At 35.3% G+C, this 17,860-nt stretch overlaps 1 protein-coding gene across 1 annotated transcript in view; it reads left to right on the top strand.

Moving 5' to 3' along the window:
* Window positions 1-17,860, top strand: part of HCN1 (hyperpolarization activated cyclic nucleotide gated potassium channel 1) — a 390,472-nt gene that overhangs the window by 320,148 nt on the left and 52,464 nt on the right. The window lies entirely within an intron of this gene.

A 17,860-nucleotide genomic window follows, 5' to 3' on the forward strand; every position in this document is an offset into this window, starting at 1 on the left:
GTGTTTCAGTAAATGTTTTAGTCGTTCTCTCAAGTCAATTGGAATGTAAAATTATAGTCTTTGGAAACTTTCTCTGCTCTGCACATCCAATCACCAAATGCCATCAGTGCACTGTAGCAGTACATCCCACTGTGCCCTTGTTGCCTTCCCCAGTGCCTTGGCCCTAACCTTAGTCCTCTCACATGGACAGTTGGCACTGTCTCCTTACTTTGCCTTCCAGTCTCTGGGCTGTCTTCTCTAACTGCCACTTAAAACATTGCTGCTAGATTAATCTTTTTTTTTTTTTTTAATGAGGATGAGCTACTCATTTCTCTCCTGAGAAACTTTCTCTCTTTACATACAAAATTAAATCCAATTTAGTCTCCCTAGACTCGTATTCCAGCCCTTCTGTGCTCTGGTCCCAGCTAAATTTCCAGCTTTACTTTCCCTGCTGCTCCACATGTTCCAGAGTGGCCTACAGCCAAACTGTGCAACTTGCTGTTTTGCAAAAATCAATTATAATTTCTCACCTTGCTTCATATGGTTTTCAGAAATGTCTCTCATCTGTTAGCAAAATCTAGTTCAAATAATATTTCTTTATTCATAACTTGTTTTTGATTTTCCATGCTAGATTTGATCTTTCTTTTCTTTGACCCCCTAATGCACTGAGTCTACAGCTCTTGTGGGCTCCTTATCCATTCTGTCTATGTTATCATTATTGGTTCACATTTGTTTTCTCCACTTTGGTCTTGAAAGTTCCTTAAGACCAAAGGCTTATCTATATTTTAAATTTCTCTTGAAATCTCTAGTGCATGTAGCATATATCAAATGCTCACTAAATATTTTCATTGCAACTAATATCTTTACCATTTATAACCATTCCCAAGCTTCTGCATCCCCTAAAAGTTATTTGTATTTTTTTTTGAGCCTTAAACTATCAATTAAGAGTTTGTCAGTAAAGGAATTAAATATCTGCTGTTGATTAGCTTATTTTCTTTACAAATACCTCAAGTAAGACTATCACAAATTGTTTTGCTTTGGGAAACACAATTGAAGCTCCATTCTTTGTTGTAGTTTTAGAAACAAAATAATGTATAGTTTTCTAAAAAATATATATCAGTGTGCTTTGGTTTATCTCTTTGTTGGATTACAGAATTTGCTTTAAATTCAAATCCCTTTCATTGAAAGGCAGAAGCTCAGGACACTGGAGCCAGGCTGGGTTCTCAAGGGCCCAGAGGAATTCAGAGGCAGGATGGGAGAGGCCATAGCAGGGAAACAAAGGTAACCAAGAGAGGGTATCAGAGATTAAGACTAAATCAAGACAGGAAGATATGATAAAACTAAGGATATATTTCAAAGAAGCAGGAAAATGTTAGGATTCCAGCGTAAAATGTCATTGAGGGAATACGGAAAGCGGACAGAAAAAGTGAGTGTAAAAATGAAGCCTAAGAAGTTTCATGCTTAAATAGGAAGCATTCCCCTGTGCTAAAGATACTCATTGTAGTGTGAAATCAGAATAACAAGTGCATCTTCTTAACCATGTGCATTTTATTAACTACCCTTCTCTTGCCACACATTAATTTACTCTGATGTTCAGTGGAAAAAACTCACTTTTCATTTTTACCCACTACCAAACATCCACAGCCATATGAAGACATATGTCCAATTTCCTTATATTTTCAAACACCATGGTCCAGAGTCTTGGTGTCTTTTAATTCAACTTCTGAAGTTCACTCACAGCTTTTCTCCCTGCTTTTGACCTCAGTTCAAACGGATACTATCACATGGCCACCATACTGACTGATATAGAACACAAATGTCATGACTCTACTCTCTTCCTAGAACCTGATCATGATCTCTCATCCCCTGTAGGAAAAGTCCAAGCTCCTTGACATGGCATATGAGACGCTCCATGCCCTGCCTTCATCTTTACTTTTTTTTTTCATTAACACTTCATCAACAGGAAACTGTTGATAATTTTCTGGGGAAAAGAGAAAGTACTGTGAATATCTCATTGCCTTTCCTCATGCTACTCTATCTTCACTCCTTTCTACTCAGCTTACCTTCCACTTCCCATTAAACACTCTTACCACACGTGAACTTCTTCGTAAATTTTTCCTGACCGCTCTGTCTCTAACATTGTATTTATCATTTGTCAGTTTATTGTTTGTCTAAGACTATGATTTTCTTGAGGATAGAGGCTATGCCTTAATCTTTATACCTTTATTGACCAACGTATAGTAGGAACTCATCAAATATTTACTGACTGAATGGCCTTTAACAGAATTATGAATGAAAAACAGAGTAAGAATTGTGACTACTTAATAAAAATAGAGATTTTGTAAGTGGAATCATGGTGTGCTCAGACACTTAACACCTTAAAAACGTGAAAACAATGTTCTGCATTTGTTCCCCTCCTTTTCAGTTTTTGCACTTCTGGCATCAGAATCATGCAAAAGCATAAATTTAATGTTATACTGAGGTAAGACTTTATTAGAAAGGAAATAGATGGGTCAAGAAAGTAAGGAAACGCATAGCAGAGAGATAACAAGAGTCATTATTCAAATAAAACATGAATCTAAAAAAGCCAGAGAAAAGTTCAATAAGAACAATGAGAAATACATCTTGCTCCCTATTAAATTAGAGTGTTATGTACCCGCTGTGTTAAAGTCATCATGGTAGATCACGAGAAATCTTTTTAAAGTAATAAATTACATTATTTCATCAAAAGCTTCATTCCAGTTAGAAGATGAGGCATCAACTTGGCAAAGGCATATTTTGGTCACTCTTGTGCTCCTAGTGTCTAGAAAGTGCCCGGCACATAGAAGACATTGAATGACTGATCCCATCAATGTCAAATGAATGAAAGTAGAATACTTGGAAGGGGAGAGCTGGACTATTTGATATGTATTTTGTGACAAAAGGTAAAAATATAAGATATGTATGGTATACACCACACACCATATAATTGCTATATAATATATATATAACATATATAATTGCTAATCATATGTTCAATTTTGAGTCAACCACCATTTTATATTGCAACAAAAGTTTTAACTTAAAATACTTTATTGTACAGAAGGCTCATTTTTATGAAACTATGTAGCCTAATATGAGATGCTAATGTATACTAAAGAGCAGTGATTTCTACCCTAACACAAGTCAGAGTACTCAGGAATGCGTAGAAGTGAAAGGTAGGTCAAGCCTTCAGACTCTCAAAAACATATGCAAAAGACCTATTGAGTCAAAACATAAAATGCAATGTTAAGGAATGTGAAAATTATTCTATATTCATAATCAATTAAGCCATTATTATGTTTTATCCATTTTATAGCCCAGTTTATTTTTAATGTGTTTGAATACTTTTAAATATGAATACTCCCAAAGATGTAAAATGGCGGAAGGAATTTCTTTTGCATGACCTACGATCTTAACAAAAATCTTATACCATGCATATGCAAATTAATTCAGTTAGCAGTTACTACAAAAACACTACTTCATCAAGTACACTCTTCTGTTTCTATTTCTGTGTCATGAATTAGGTGATTTATCTTTTCATATGTTGAAGACAAATTTAACAAATATCTGGCTCATTCTTATTGTCCCAGTCTCCATAAAAATGGTACCTTCTCAAAGAGGCCCTCCTTGAGAAGTTTATCTGAATTCGTTCTCTTGAAGTCCTTCTCTGAACATAAGCCTTTTTGCTGGGTACATCCACTGTATTGTCTTGGATCCAAGAAGGCGAGGGTTTTGTCTTTCTTGATTTCCACCATAACTTCAGTCCCTAGGCAGTATACATTTAATAACTACTTGTTGGATAAGTAAACGAATGCAAAGAAAGTATTAATCTCACATTTGGCAAATCATCTCAAAGAATCATTGATTGTTAGAGCTCAGAGAGAACATTTTGTCAACAAAACAGTAGTGTTCATGTGGATAAAAAGTGATGCCCAGAACTATGAAGTGCTCTGGCCATAGAATTCTCTTAATATCACTTTCCATTATAGTATGGAAAATATGGTTTCTCAGATATAACAAAAGGATGCTGGTATCTTTAGATTCCTCCATGTTTTTTGATTTTTTTTTTAAGTTTATTTATTTATTTTGAGAGAGAAGGAGGGAGAGAGCATGCATGAGTGTATTAGGGACAGAGAAAGAGAGGGAGAATCACATACAGGCTCCACACTGTCAGCACGGAGCCCAACACGGGGTTCAAAATCGTGAACCCTAAGATCATGACCTGAGCCAAAACCAAGAGTCGGACGCTTAACCAACTGAGCCACCCAGGCAACTCTGTGATTTTGATTCTTGTGTATATACGATATGCCAGAAGGTCCTATTTTGCTCATGGATGTTTTTACTTTTCACTTTCTTCAGGGTATTTTTATTAGTGATTTAGTGCAGTCAGGATGGGATAAGGGGACATTTTAATAGAGTATCACTATAGAAGGTATATAGATACTCTGTAAAATTTCTATAACCTAGTAACATCCATAGAATAGACAAATATATTTTTTTTAAGATTCTGTTCCTAGTCTTACTAGAGTGTTGTCAGTGGCTCGTGAAACAAATGTTGCTGGTCTCCCTGTCCAAACCGAAGTAGGAGCCACCTCATGAGGTAAAGATGGCAAATGAAGTTGCATGACCGTCCTCAGTTAGGCCACTATGACCTGAGCACTGGCCCCACTACAATTGTCAGCATTCTGAGGAGGGATTGTAAAGTCATCTTAAAAAATTATCTTCATTTCACTGTGAACTAAAATACATGGACCAGAACAACTGTAATTTTCTGAGAAAAACTTTGAGATGGTACTCAGAAACTTGGCATTTCAAATTAAAGCTATTATTTTATGATGTATGTATGCATTATCTATAATCTCCGATCTCTGGTTGCTCTGTGGCTGTGTCCGGTCAAAATTCTGAGTCTGCAAAGCCCAACCTAAGTGATGTCTAGAAACCTCCCCTCCCTCCAGTTGTTATTTGACCTGGCTCTACCTAGAGAGCTTTTGCTTCTCCTTCCATTCACTTATAATATGCTCCTATTTTCCCACAACTGCTCTGTATCCAGTTTTATTGTTTTGAATAGTTTAAATCCCTTTTATGATATGCTCAGTGCCATTAATAGTCATATGTATACTTTCAGTTGTACAACAAATAATGAATGAGAAACTACTACGAAGGGGCTATGCAGCATCACGGTTAAGAGCATGGCCCTGTTTCCACCAGCTCCATTTAAATCCAGCCCCACAACTTACTATATGTATGACTTGGGTTGTTTAGTAACTTGTATGTATTTCCCTTTCCTCATTTTTTAATGTGGATGATGGTGAGATTAACTACTTCATAGAGTTGTTATAAACATTAAATGAGTGGGGGTGCCTGGGTGGCTCAGTCAGTTAAATCATCTGACTTCAAGTCAGTTCATAATCTCATGGTTCATGAGTTCCAGCCCTGCGTTGGGCTCTATGCTGACAGCTCAGAGTCTGGAGCCTGCTTCGGATTCTGTATCTCCCTCTTTCTCTGCCCCACCCCAGCTCACACTCTGTCTCTGTCTCTCTCAAAAAATAAACATTAAAAAAAAATTTTAAAGATTAAATTAGCAAAAAATATAAAAAATTAGAAATGTACCTGGCACATAATAAGTGCACAGGAAAATTTAATTTGAAGTATTACTCTGATCCGGTGAAGAATAAGATACGGTCCCAGCTCTCATAGTTCTTGCAGCTTAGTGAGAGATAGAAATTTAAATAATCAATTATAACTGTATATGAGTGCCATGAGAGGGTTATTCAGAGGATGTTAGGCCACACAGAAGAGGGAGTGTCCATTCTTATCATATGTCTCATTTCTTCTGGAATGTATCCAAACGATCTGCTAATAAAGCCTTTCCTTCATTTTAACAGCCAGCTTTCTGGAGACAATGTCTTAGCATCAAAATTTGGCATTGAAATGTTATGATCATGAGACTGATGAATGCTTTAGCAAAAGCAGGCAGTGTATTTAAAACTAAAAAAAAAAACTAATTAGAAAAATTCAGTGAACTATACCCCTCTGCTTATGGGAGCCTGTTGGAGTGTGTACAAAGTAAGAAGGTCTATTTTTAACATGATCAGATTTATACTTATTCGATTAGAGCAAAATGGCAAACTTAACTGTCGAGAAAGAGGTTAATGCCCTTCTGAGTCTGTCTCCAAAGTTCAGAACTGATCTATTTTTAAACAATGGAGTGTGAAGAGCCATGGGCTGAAAATAGGTACAGATCATGTGTCCCAGTAGAATATAGGACGTCAGTATATTTCATTTTCACAGAACATGAATTGGGCTGAGAGTATAATACTGTCCTTCTGACCTTTAATTTGTTGAATAGACTGTTAAGGAAGAAAGCATAATCTGCATGCGTATTTACTTAGAGCAATTTGCAATCATTTTTTTTAAAGTACATACTTGTTGATTTTTAAGATTCCATCTATAATGTGTTTAGTTAAGATGAACTAAAACAGGCTAGACTCTGAGTTGTAAAATTATAAAGGATCTTTTTAATTATCAGATATTCTTGTAATAGGCACAATAACAAAAGGCTAGAAAAATTCTTCAAGTGGCCTGCTCATGGTCACATTGCCAAACAAAGAAATTGTGTCTTTTTCTCTCTTTTGGTGTAGAGATTTTTCTCTTGCATCCTTAGTTTCTAGAAAACAAATAGACAAAAGAAAATTATCAGTTTCTTAATATGTGCAAAACATTGATCCAGGCACGATGGGAAGGCAAATTGTACAATATGGTTTAGTCTCAAAGTGCTTACCATTATGCTTGTAGAGACAAGATATAAATACATGGGGAAAAAATAAACTATGAAAAGAACGTTAAAGTACTTTACTAAAAATACAAGAAATGTAAAAGGTTCATATATGGTTAATTGCCAGAGAAAAGCTGACACTACATACTAAAATTCTAAATGGATTGAAGACTTAGGTATACAATCTGAAACCATAGAACTCCTAGAAGGAAACACAGGGAAAATGCTTCTTGATGTCAATCTTGGCAGTGACTTTTTTGGATGTGACACCTAAAGCATAAGTGACAAAAGCAAATGTAAATAAATGGGACGACATGAAACTAAAAGGCTTCTGCACAGCAAAAGACACAATGAACAAAATGAAAAGCCAGCCTATGGAAAGGAAGAAAATATTTGCAAACCACACATCCGATGAGAGGTTACTATCCAAAATGTTTAAGGGACTCATACAACCCAATAGCAAGAAGATAAGTAGTCCAATTCAAAAAATGGGCAAAGGATGTGAATGGATTTTTCTCTCCAGGGCGCCGGGTGCCTCAGTCGGATAAGTACGACTGACTCTTGGGTTCAGCTCAGGTTTGATCTCTGGTTTGGTGGGATAGATCAAGCCCCATATCCTACTCTGCACTGACACCATGGCAGCACAGAGCCTGCTTGGGATTTTGTTTCCCTCTCTCTCTGCCCCTCCCTTGCTCACATGTGTGCAGGCATGCTCTCTCTCTCACACAAAATAAGTGGGTAAACTTAAAAAAAAATGTTTAAGATATTTTTTTTCCAAGAAGATATTCAGATGCCCAGTAGGTACATGGAAAGGTGCTCAACATCATTAATCATCAGGGAAATGCAAATTAAAGCCACAATGAGATACCATTTCACGTCTGTTAGAATGGTTGTTATTAAAAAGACAAGAACAAGTGCTGGTGAGGATATGGAAAGGAAATCAGGGAGATGGGAAGAGGGGTAAAGATAACATGTATTATTCGAATAAGGGAGAGCCAGACTAGTGGGCCTTTCCCTTAATTTTCCCTAACACTGGTCATTACCTTCCTTCCCCTCCCGAGATTTTTCCAGTGGCATTGTTTGTTTCTAGGCCTTCAAACATTAGTCCCATGCAAGATTGTATAATTCTACTTATATGAACTTCCTGGAATAGGCGAATTCATAGCAACAGGAAGTAAAATAGAAGTCATCAGGGACTGAGGGGAGGGAGACAGGGGGAGTTTCCAGACTTTTTGCTGAGAGTGATGGAAAAGTTAGATGTGATAATGGTTACACAACATCGTGAATATGTCTGTGAACTGCACACTTAGGAATGGTTAGAAGTACCAAATAGCTAAATATATATTTTATGAAAATTTAAAAAACTAATCTTATAAAATAGCACCCAATCTTGTATCTCTAGTGTTGATCTTCAGAGCCATTTCCACCTCCCAGCTGCTCTTATCACCTGAATACCCAGATGCTTCACACTCGATACAAAAATAAAGTAAAATCCTTTCTCGGTAGAAGTAAATATTGTTTTGGATTTTTATCCCCGGACCAAAGAGCTCAGAAGTTGTTGCAGTGTGTGGGTTGCGTTCCACATCACTTCAGAGTGACCCTAACTGGGTCGTGTATACATCTTGCCCCTGCCCCTCCCTCACTTTCAGAGCCGAGGTTCTCCCATGTCTTGGCAGATATTCAGAAGGGAGCAGTTTTCTTCTTCCTGCCACACTTTTACCAGCCTAACTTGCTCTAGTAGTTTCATAGTAGTTTCATAGTACTAGTTTCTAGTACTTCATTCTAGTAGTTTCTTCCATAACCAAATACAACAGATGGCGTAGCTTAAACAACAGGAATGTGTTTTGGTTTTTGTTTTTTTTTGTTTTTTTTTTTTTTTTTTTACTCTCTTAAAGGCTAGAAGTTCAAAATCAAAGTGACAGCAGGTTTGGAGGCTTCTGAGACCTTTCTTCCTGGCTTACAGATGGCCTCTCTCTCTGTCGTCCCATGGTCTTTTCTCTGTGCTATTGTATCACCAGTGTCTGCGTGTGTCCCCATCCTCTTCTCCAAAGGACACCAGGAAGATTGGATTAGGGCCCACCCTAATGAATTCATTTTAACTTGACGTCCTCTATTACGGTCCTCTTTCCAAATACGGTCACATTCTGAGGTATTAGGAATCAAGGCTTCAAAATATGAATGTTGAGAGGATACAATTAAGCCCATAACACTTGGCAATACATGCAGTGCTCTGTGCAAGTCCAACCAAAGTGACATGTAAATGAATGTTCAGTGCAGCTTAGGATGCCTGCCTGGTTTAGGGCCTGGCCTGATTTCCTTCCATCCTTTGCACATGTACAATACACACATCATTTCTATTACTGAGTGTTCATGATGAAAATGAATTTATGGGGGTTTTATTTTAAATTCTTCAAATATAGGTTCTTCTCCAATTCTCCAAACACCTTTTCTCAATATTGAGTCTTCACTTTACTATCTGCTAGTTCTGTTTTAATAGTATTTTTTAGTTCAGCATATTTCTGGACATTTGTCTGCTTTATTTGCTATATTTGACAGTTTCATGTCAGTCTGTGTTTCCCGTGTCAGATACCTTAATACTTATTCTACAAACTATTCTTACAACTTGCTTTCAGCTTGCGGGCCACTGGAGTTGTATTCTTTTGGAGTTTATACAAATCTTTCCAGGGCTCCAGTCTGGGATACCACACAGTAGGGCTGAGATACAAAGTCTCCAGTGAACGTGCATGTTGCCAATATACAATTCCTTGATTTAGGTTTGTTTGATCTGCTTCTACCTCTTTTTCTTTGCTTTATGGTCAAATTTAAGTGCATGTTAGAATTTTCTGTCATTTGCTGTCATTCTGCCTGGTACCTAATGGAGCAATATGTTCCTGTGTTCTGGGAAGGCAAATCAGTGGGACTATGTTAAGACTAAATTAATTTCAGACTTCATTTGCATTCATATTATAAGGCTTAAATGTGATTTAATACCTCAAAACCAAATTAGATGCCTATGAGAACTGTAACAACGGAAAACATTAAAATGTTTGAATTTGTACATCTCAGAATTCGTCTTGTTCTGATCCGTCCTTTACAAGCAGGCGGATTTCATTTAAGCCACTTAATCATAATTGGCCATTTGTATATGCAGAAATTTTAGGCTAATTACCTTTAACATAATTTAAAGAGACTATTAATCTGGCAACTAATGATATAGCTAGGTTTCAAAACAAGTAATGGTGAAAAATGTCAGTATTTAAGAGGCTATTGCAGACTATTTCTCTGTATTTTTGTTGGGTTTCTCTTAATATACCTATGATTAACACAAGATATTAACCATTAATCATGGAATTTTGTTTTGCCATTAAAAAGGACAGCAATGAGGACCATGTCTCAAAATGGGAAATATTTTATATTATAAAAGTGGGAAACAAGAAACAAATATTGAATGTATATTATGATTACACTTATATTTAGGTGAATAAGAGTTTGTCTTAAGAGAATACACAAGCACATTAAATCACTCTTATTAAGGAGATGAGAATACAAAATTTTTTTATATATTTTAAGAGATATGTGTGTTTTCATTTTTTGCAAAGATTTTTTTACATGCAGCTGTTTGGTAATACAAAAATGCTTAATTACTTTCTTCTTTAATAAAATGGAAAACTACAATAAACTAAAACCGAGGCATCCTGTATTAATTCATCGAATCTCATTTTTCTATTTCTAAACCCTTTAATTTCCCCAAAATAAATACTAGAGGCAAGTATTCCTTAGCTTTGTAGTATATTACATAGGTTTTGAGATTCAAATTAATTAAGAGTTGTAATAAAAACTTTCTTTAAAAAAAAACACAGATGATCTCAACCACAGAAATAGATTATCTTAAATTTTCCCTAACAGAACATAGAAATCAAGGGAAATGGTTTCAGTTTAAGAAATTGAAGCAGTATCTAACTTGTAGTCAACGTTTGATAAATGTTTAGAACATTTTTAAGCATTAAGGTCTGCTTGTATGGGCCAATTTTCTTATGCATGCAATCAACCACCTTGCAATTTAGAAGGCAAACCACCAGATCAATATAAGCCAGTTAGGAATGCTGGGGGAAATTGTTTTTAAATTTCCCAATGTGTTTCCTTTTTAAAAAAAAAATAATGGAATGTGTATGTACAATTCACCTTCTGAATTTATTATATCAATAGAGCACCTTTATTATAAGAATCCTATATTTTATTCTTGATGATAGCCAGAAGGGAATTTCACTGAGTCTACCCTAAGAATTTCTTGTCATTTTCTTCTTCTGAACCTCTGCACTCACTTTAACTTTGGTTTTTAATAAACAATCCCCAACTCAACTTTTTCTTTTACCTGAATTAGTATCCTCTTAACCAAATTACCTTGAACCTTTTGTTTCTTTACAAGTTTATAAAGTATATAGTCTATACAATTCGTTTGATCTTAACCGACATTGTTTTTTAGTAAACTATAAATTACAGCGGTTAAAACAGATAACATTGAGTGAACTTTGTTAAATGCTTTACTTGTGTTCATTTAATTATCATAATCTTTGATAGAGTTGCTATAACCTCCATTTTACAGATGAAAAGATTAAGATTTGAAGAATCTGAGTCACTTTCTATGGGCACAGAGCCAACTGGTTTTGAAATCAGAGATTGAGTGTGTGCATGCACCCCCCACACACACACACACAAACCCATATTTATTTTACTACTTACAATTATTTTCTACAGCATATATACATGTACATCTTCCTCCCTCAACTAGGTATAAACTTTCAGATAGTTCTTTATTTTAGGAACCATAGTTTCTAAACCTGACTGCTTATAACTTGGAGTGTGTTATTAAAAGTAGAGATTTTGAATCTCATCCCCTAGAGATATAGGTTCAGATTCTTTAAATTTGGATTTGAGCCTGGTAAAATGTATTTTAGTGAAGTCCCATAAATATGTCCACAGGATTATCATCTTCCTCTAAAGATTAACAGGGAGGAGAATGTTCTCTTTGGCAGGTCGTTGAAGCCTTTTTAAAACTGATGCTGTCTACATGAGAACTATGATGAGAGCAAGGACCCATGGAATAATCCTGAATAGTTTCTTTTACTTTCCAAGAAAAATAGCTTTTCTTTATATAAAAACTTGTTTTATTTTCCAGGAAATAAAGGCATTTAGATTTAGATTTTTAAAAATAATTGCCAGGTGCACAGCCATCAGTTTGCTATCTCACAATCAACAAATGTTCATGTCAGGCTCTCAAAATGTGTAAATTTCAGAAGAACAAATTATGGTTAGTACCAAAACCTTCAGGGTTTTGGTAATTCCAGATATGTACAAAAGTAAGATGGCTTCTTAGAATCCATCAAAATCCTGAGTTAAAGAGCTGGGTTGCCCAACAAACAAACCATGGTTCTTCCCCTTGCAAGTATGCGGTCTTCGGCATATTACTCAGTATCTTCTATAAAATGGGGTAGTAGTAATAATTAAGGTATAGGAATTTTGCAACAATAAAATAAATTAATACTTGTAAAACATTTAAAGCAAGCCTAGAAACCAGCAAGAACTCAAAAAATATTGTCTCTTATTTTTATAATGTCATTCTTAAAATTATCCCTACATTAAAAAACAAACAAACAAAAAACTAACACATCCACTGACTCTAATTCTTACTAGTCAAGGCAACTGAACTGTGGGGAAAAAATAGGACAACATTAGCAGCACTCTTTTATAGGATGTTCTCGGTGATAAAATGTCAGTTGATATAGATTTGACTATATTTATTTACTTGTGTCTAAAGTTAGTATAGAAGTCTATATGTCTGGATGCCATCAGAATGTCTAATATAAGTTCTTAGAAGGAAGGTCTTGTGTGTTCTGCAGAGTCTAAAAATACAGGGTGTGTTGGGTGTAGGAATTTAGCAATGTAACAGCAGCTCTGTTTTGTTAAGATTACTCTGTGATTCATTATTGTAATGATGGTAATTACATTTATAGCTACCGTCCCTAAAACATTTTAGAACTATACCGTGTAGAATAAAATAATGTAGAATGGAGGAGATCTAAATGTTTCACAAAATGGAACTTTCCACAATGATGGTTAAATTATCGGTAAAGAATTGTAGTGCTTCAAGGAGCACTATTCTTTAAAATACTACTATTTTTTAACAATAGTCAAACAAAATATTGCTTAAGCTCTCCCAGGGTCTCAGAATTTGCATGATTCCTAAGTGCTGATTTATGGTAAAAAATAATACTTAGAGAAGAAATCTCCGCATATCTCAAATCCCATTTTCCTGATTGTCATAAACTTAAACAAACTGGAATCAGCTCACCAAAAAATATATATATATGATAAAAGATACCACTAAGAATGAAAAGGCAAGCCATAGATTGGCTATTTACAATGTATATCCCAACAAAGAACTCATATCAAGACTGTAAAAAGAATTCCAACAGCCGGAAGAAAATGAGGAAAACTTGACTGGGCACCTCACCAAACAGGATATTCATCTGATCAGTAAGATACAAAAATGTGCATAACAACATTAATCATTGGGGAAATGTAAAATAAAACTACAAAGAGAAAAAAACTGTAAAACAACGAGATCTCTCTGCGTACCTATTAATGGCTAAAATTAGAGTGATAACATCAAATTTTACTATGGATATAAGACAATTGGAACTTATATATTACTAACATGTAAGAAAAATAACACAGTCATTTTAGAAAATTTTTGGTAGTATCTACTAAAATTAAATATAAGCTTACCTTATCAACCAGCAATTCCAATAAAAGGTAAATAAATATTCAAGAGCAGTCAGTGTGGGTGCGGTCACTGTGGAAAACAGTACAGAGGTTCCTCAAAAAGTTAAAAACACTGCTGGGTATTTACCCAAAGAATACAAAAACACTAATCAAAGGGATACATGCATCTCTATATTTTATAGCAGCATTATTTACAATAGCCAAAGTATGGAAGCAGCCCAAGTGTCGTGTCCATCAGTGGATGAATGGGTAAAGAAGATATGTACACACACACTCTCTCTCTCTCTCTCTCTCTCTCTCTCTCTCTCTCTCTCTCTCGAATATTATCCAACCATAAAAAAAAAGAAATCTTGCCATTTGCAATAACATGGATGGAGCTAGAGAGTATAATGCTAAGAGAAATAAGTAAGTCAAAGAAAGACAAATACCATCTGATTTCACTCATATCTAAAATTTAGGAAACAGAACAAATGAGCAAAGGGGAAAAAAGAGAAAGCGACAAATCAAAAACAAACTCTTAATTATAGAGAACAACCTGATGGTTACCAGAGGGGTGGGGGAAGGGGAGTAGGAAGATGGGTTAAACAGGTGATGGGGATTAAGGAGTGCATTTGTGATGAGCACCAGGTGATACGTGCAAGTGTTGAATTATTATATTGTACATCTGAAACTAATATGACACTGTATGTTGACTACCTGAAATTAAAATAAAAACTTAAAAAGCCAAAAGAAAAAAGAGAGAGAAATCAGTGCATATGGCACTTCAAGAATGTTCATAACAGGTGTATCTTAATAGCTTAAAACTGAAAACACCCTAAATGTCATGAAAAGTAGAATGGATAAATAAACTGTGGCAGCATCATAAAATGAAATATAGGCTGAAATATGAAAAGAACTATCACCACCCAACAACATGGATGAATCACACAGAAGCAAGACACAAAAGACTACAGAGTATATCATCCCATTTAATCTGAAGTTCACGAGCAGGTAAAACTTTTTATGGTGATAGAAATCAGAATAGCTAAGACCTCTGGTGTGAACTGGAAAAGGAAATAAAGGGAAACTTTCCGATAACCCCTATATGGGGATCAGGTGGTTATACATTTGAAAAATTCACTTAAGATTTGTGTTCACTTAAAATCTGTGCTCTTTACTCTGTCTATATTATACTTTAAAAAATATTCTAGTCCTCTGTGACTAAACAATGAACTGAAATAATTATGACATAGGAGAGCAAAGCAAGACAAAACAATGCTAAAAAGGAAAGACTTTGATATCTGAAGTAAACAGACATGGCAAAGTAGAATCAAATGCAGGGTTCTTCACTGTTTGTTGTATTATGTTTCTATTTACTAGGTAAAAGTGTATTTGGAATTTGAACAGATTTGTGTGTTTAAATTACTCAGTTGTTTAATTATGTAGGTATAATCTTATAGTCATTTAGTTTATACTTTGGGATTAATTCAGTACCACATCATTTACTTTGTTACACAAATTGTTAAAGCTTTAGCCATTGGTAGCTCTTTCATTTGGCCCCTATGAGTGACTCTCATCATTGCAGGATTTTTTTTTTTTGGTTGATGTTTGTATTTGTTTGTTTGTTTGGTTGGTTGGTTGGTTGGTTTTTAGTACGTCTGTACTTGTTACTACAAGATGTACAAGATGCTTTGGGAAGAGGTAGCTACATTTTTTTTTAAGTGTTGATAGTAAGCTTAGTAATTTGGAGTGCCTTATTAAGGTCAGGGCTACATCTGATTCTCTTAGGAATGGAGCTTTCCTCAATTTAAAGCATATGGTCAATACTCTTCATTCAGGCCAGACATGTTGCTAAAATAGCTCATTATAACAAGTGCCATAAAGAATCTGGATGGAAATTAGAGATATTAATAACTTAATCGTGTGTCTTCCTTAAAGTCAATGTGCTTATAAGGAACTGTGATTGATGGAGGAGGAGCTTTAAAAGTCTTGTTTTACATATGGAGAGATATTAATAACTTAATTAAATATGTTCCCTAAAAAATGTGCTATAAAGAAATATGATTGATGGAGAAGAGCTTTTAAAAGTTTTGCTTCACTTCTAGACTCACATGAGTGTTTCCATTAAACTATATGCCCTCCAAGCAAGCAACTTTCATGGGAGGAGAGAGGGCTTTTAAATGCAAATCACCTTCTGTCTAATTACATTTTTTTTCTTATCAAATACTTGTTAGAATTTACAGTTTCAAACTGATTGTAGTCACATTGGAGGTAAAATTTCCACAGGGAGAGAGAGAAAATTAATGGGTTCCTTTAAGCAATAGCAATAATATGAAATTATCCCCACAGTGTTATAATCAAGGCAGTCACAATAGGTATACCTTAATATGCAGTGCATCACAGAAAAAGAATTATTCATATAAAGAACAGTTAAATTGTTTATAAAATATACTTCCAATTATTTTCTAAAATAAAGCATAAGAGAACAATGAAGAGAAAAAATTGTATAGTTTAACTCAAAGAACATAGATAAAAAGATTCTCTGCCTTATTATTTTTATTTGAAAATTCTTATTTTCTCTGCAACCTGACTTATTTTCACTTTCCTACACAGTATTCTTCTGTCATTTTACATGTGGAATCATTAATTCCTCAATCAGTCTGGTCCTTTTAATGACCTACTCTGTCTTCCTTCAACTCATGTGGTTAGCTTGAGTACCTTGAGTGGTTCACCTCTTATCTTCATGACATTTTGTTTAGAAGTATTTTGAATAATAAAAAACACGTTTTTTTATAAACAAGAAACTTGTTTCTCAAGTGATTTTCTTGAGAAAGATTTCTAACAGTTTTAAGTAAATACCAATGGGAACAAAATTCGTTTTTGTGAGCACTTTTTTCCACGTGGAAACTCCATCTTCCCTCTTTCCTTCCCTCCCATCTTTCCTTTTTTCTTCCTTTCCTCCTTCTTTCCACCTTCCATACATGCATGCATGCATGTTTACTAAGGACTTACTGTAGTAAGGGCTGAACCCTGCTTTAGTCCCACCCCCGCCACGGCACTTCAGCCCTAGTTAAAATTGACCACGAGTCAATGGACAGCCACCCATGGAGTCAGCTGTGCATTATTTAGGCTTGGGTGTTGCATGTAATATATTTCTCGTTTTTTGTTGCTATGTTCACTGTTTGCTTGTTACAGCTGACATTTAAATATTTTACCATCCTCCATGAAGCCTCACCATTAGAGACTCTTCTTTGCTCTGCTGAACTCCAAAGATATGATTAAGGATGAAATACCTTTTTTTCTGTGATGGACCCCAAATTTCGTGCCCTCTATATCAGCTGGAAGTGTTTTTTGTTTTTGTTTTTGTTTTTTTTTGTTTTTTTTGTTTTTTTTTTTTTTACCTATTCCAAGATGAGGTTGGGTCATTTTATAAAACAAGATAAGGTTGAGGAAACTTTCAGAGCACCTGGGTGGCTCAGTCAGTTAAGCTTCTGACACTTGATTTTGGCTCAGGTCATGATGTGATGGTTCTTGGGATGGAGCCCCATGTCAAGTTCTACATTGACAGCATGGAGCCTGCTTACAATTCTCCCCCCCCCCTCTTTCTGCCCCTCCCCTGCTCTCTCTTGCTCAAGTACGTGCACTCTCTTGCTCTCAAAATAAATAAATATTTAAAAAAAATTAAGATAGAGGAAACATTTTTCCCTCAGCCTTACTCTATAAATTTGTATATGTTCCCAAAGAAATAATTCAGATCTCAACCTTTGCTACTATCTCCAAATATTTTTTGCCCTTTTCCCATCTTTTAACAGGGTTTCCTTCAGTTTCTATATCTCTTAAACGAGATCACAAATTCAGGTTTAACCCTTTTCCCTTGGGGCTTATTGGAGAAGAAAGCTTGAGAAAAGGCATTGTGGTAAAATTTAGATTCCTATTGTTTATCCTTTTACGTATCTAACTTGCAAGATTAAAAATGGTTGGTCCCATATCTGTATGTTAGCCTAAGGAGATAGCACTGTGTATAATCTGGACCAGAATCTACAGAATGAAATCAAATATGTAAGTCTTCTAATTGAGAATTGCTTGGTTCCAGAAATAAAACAAACAAACAACTTAGGAGAAAGAACATATGGCCCCTCCATTCCAAGACTTCCAATGGAAACCCAGGAGGCCTTGAAAAGAGTGGTTTTCTGGTCTATCCCAGAAACAGATTGAATTTACAATAATAGGTTATAGTTAGATTAGAGCCTTCTTGGGTAACCTTTCTCTGCACACTCCATTGTCCTCACTTTAATGTGAATAACATTAAGAAAAAAAAATTCT

The sequence above is a fragment of the Felis catus genome, chromosome A1 (assembly GCF_018350175.1).
Source record: "Felis catus isolate Fca126 chromosome A1, F.catus_Fca126_mat1.0, whole genome shotgun sequence".
Classification (NCBI taxonomy): domain Eukaryota; kingdom Metazoa; phylum Chordata; class Mammalia; order Carnivora; family Felidae; genus Felis; species Felis catus.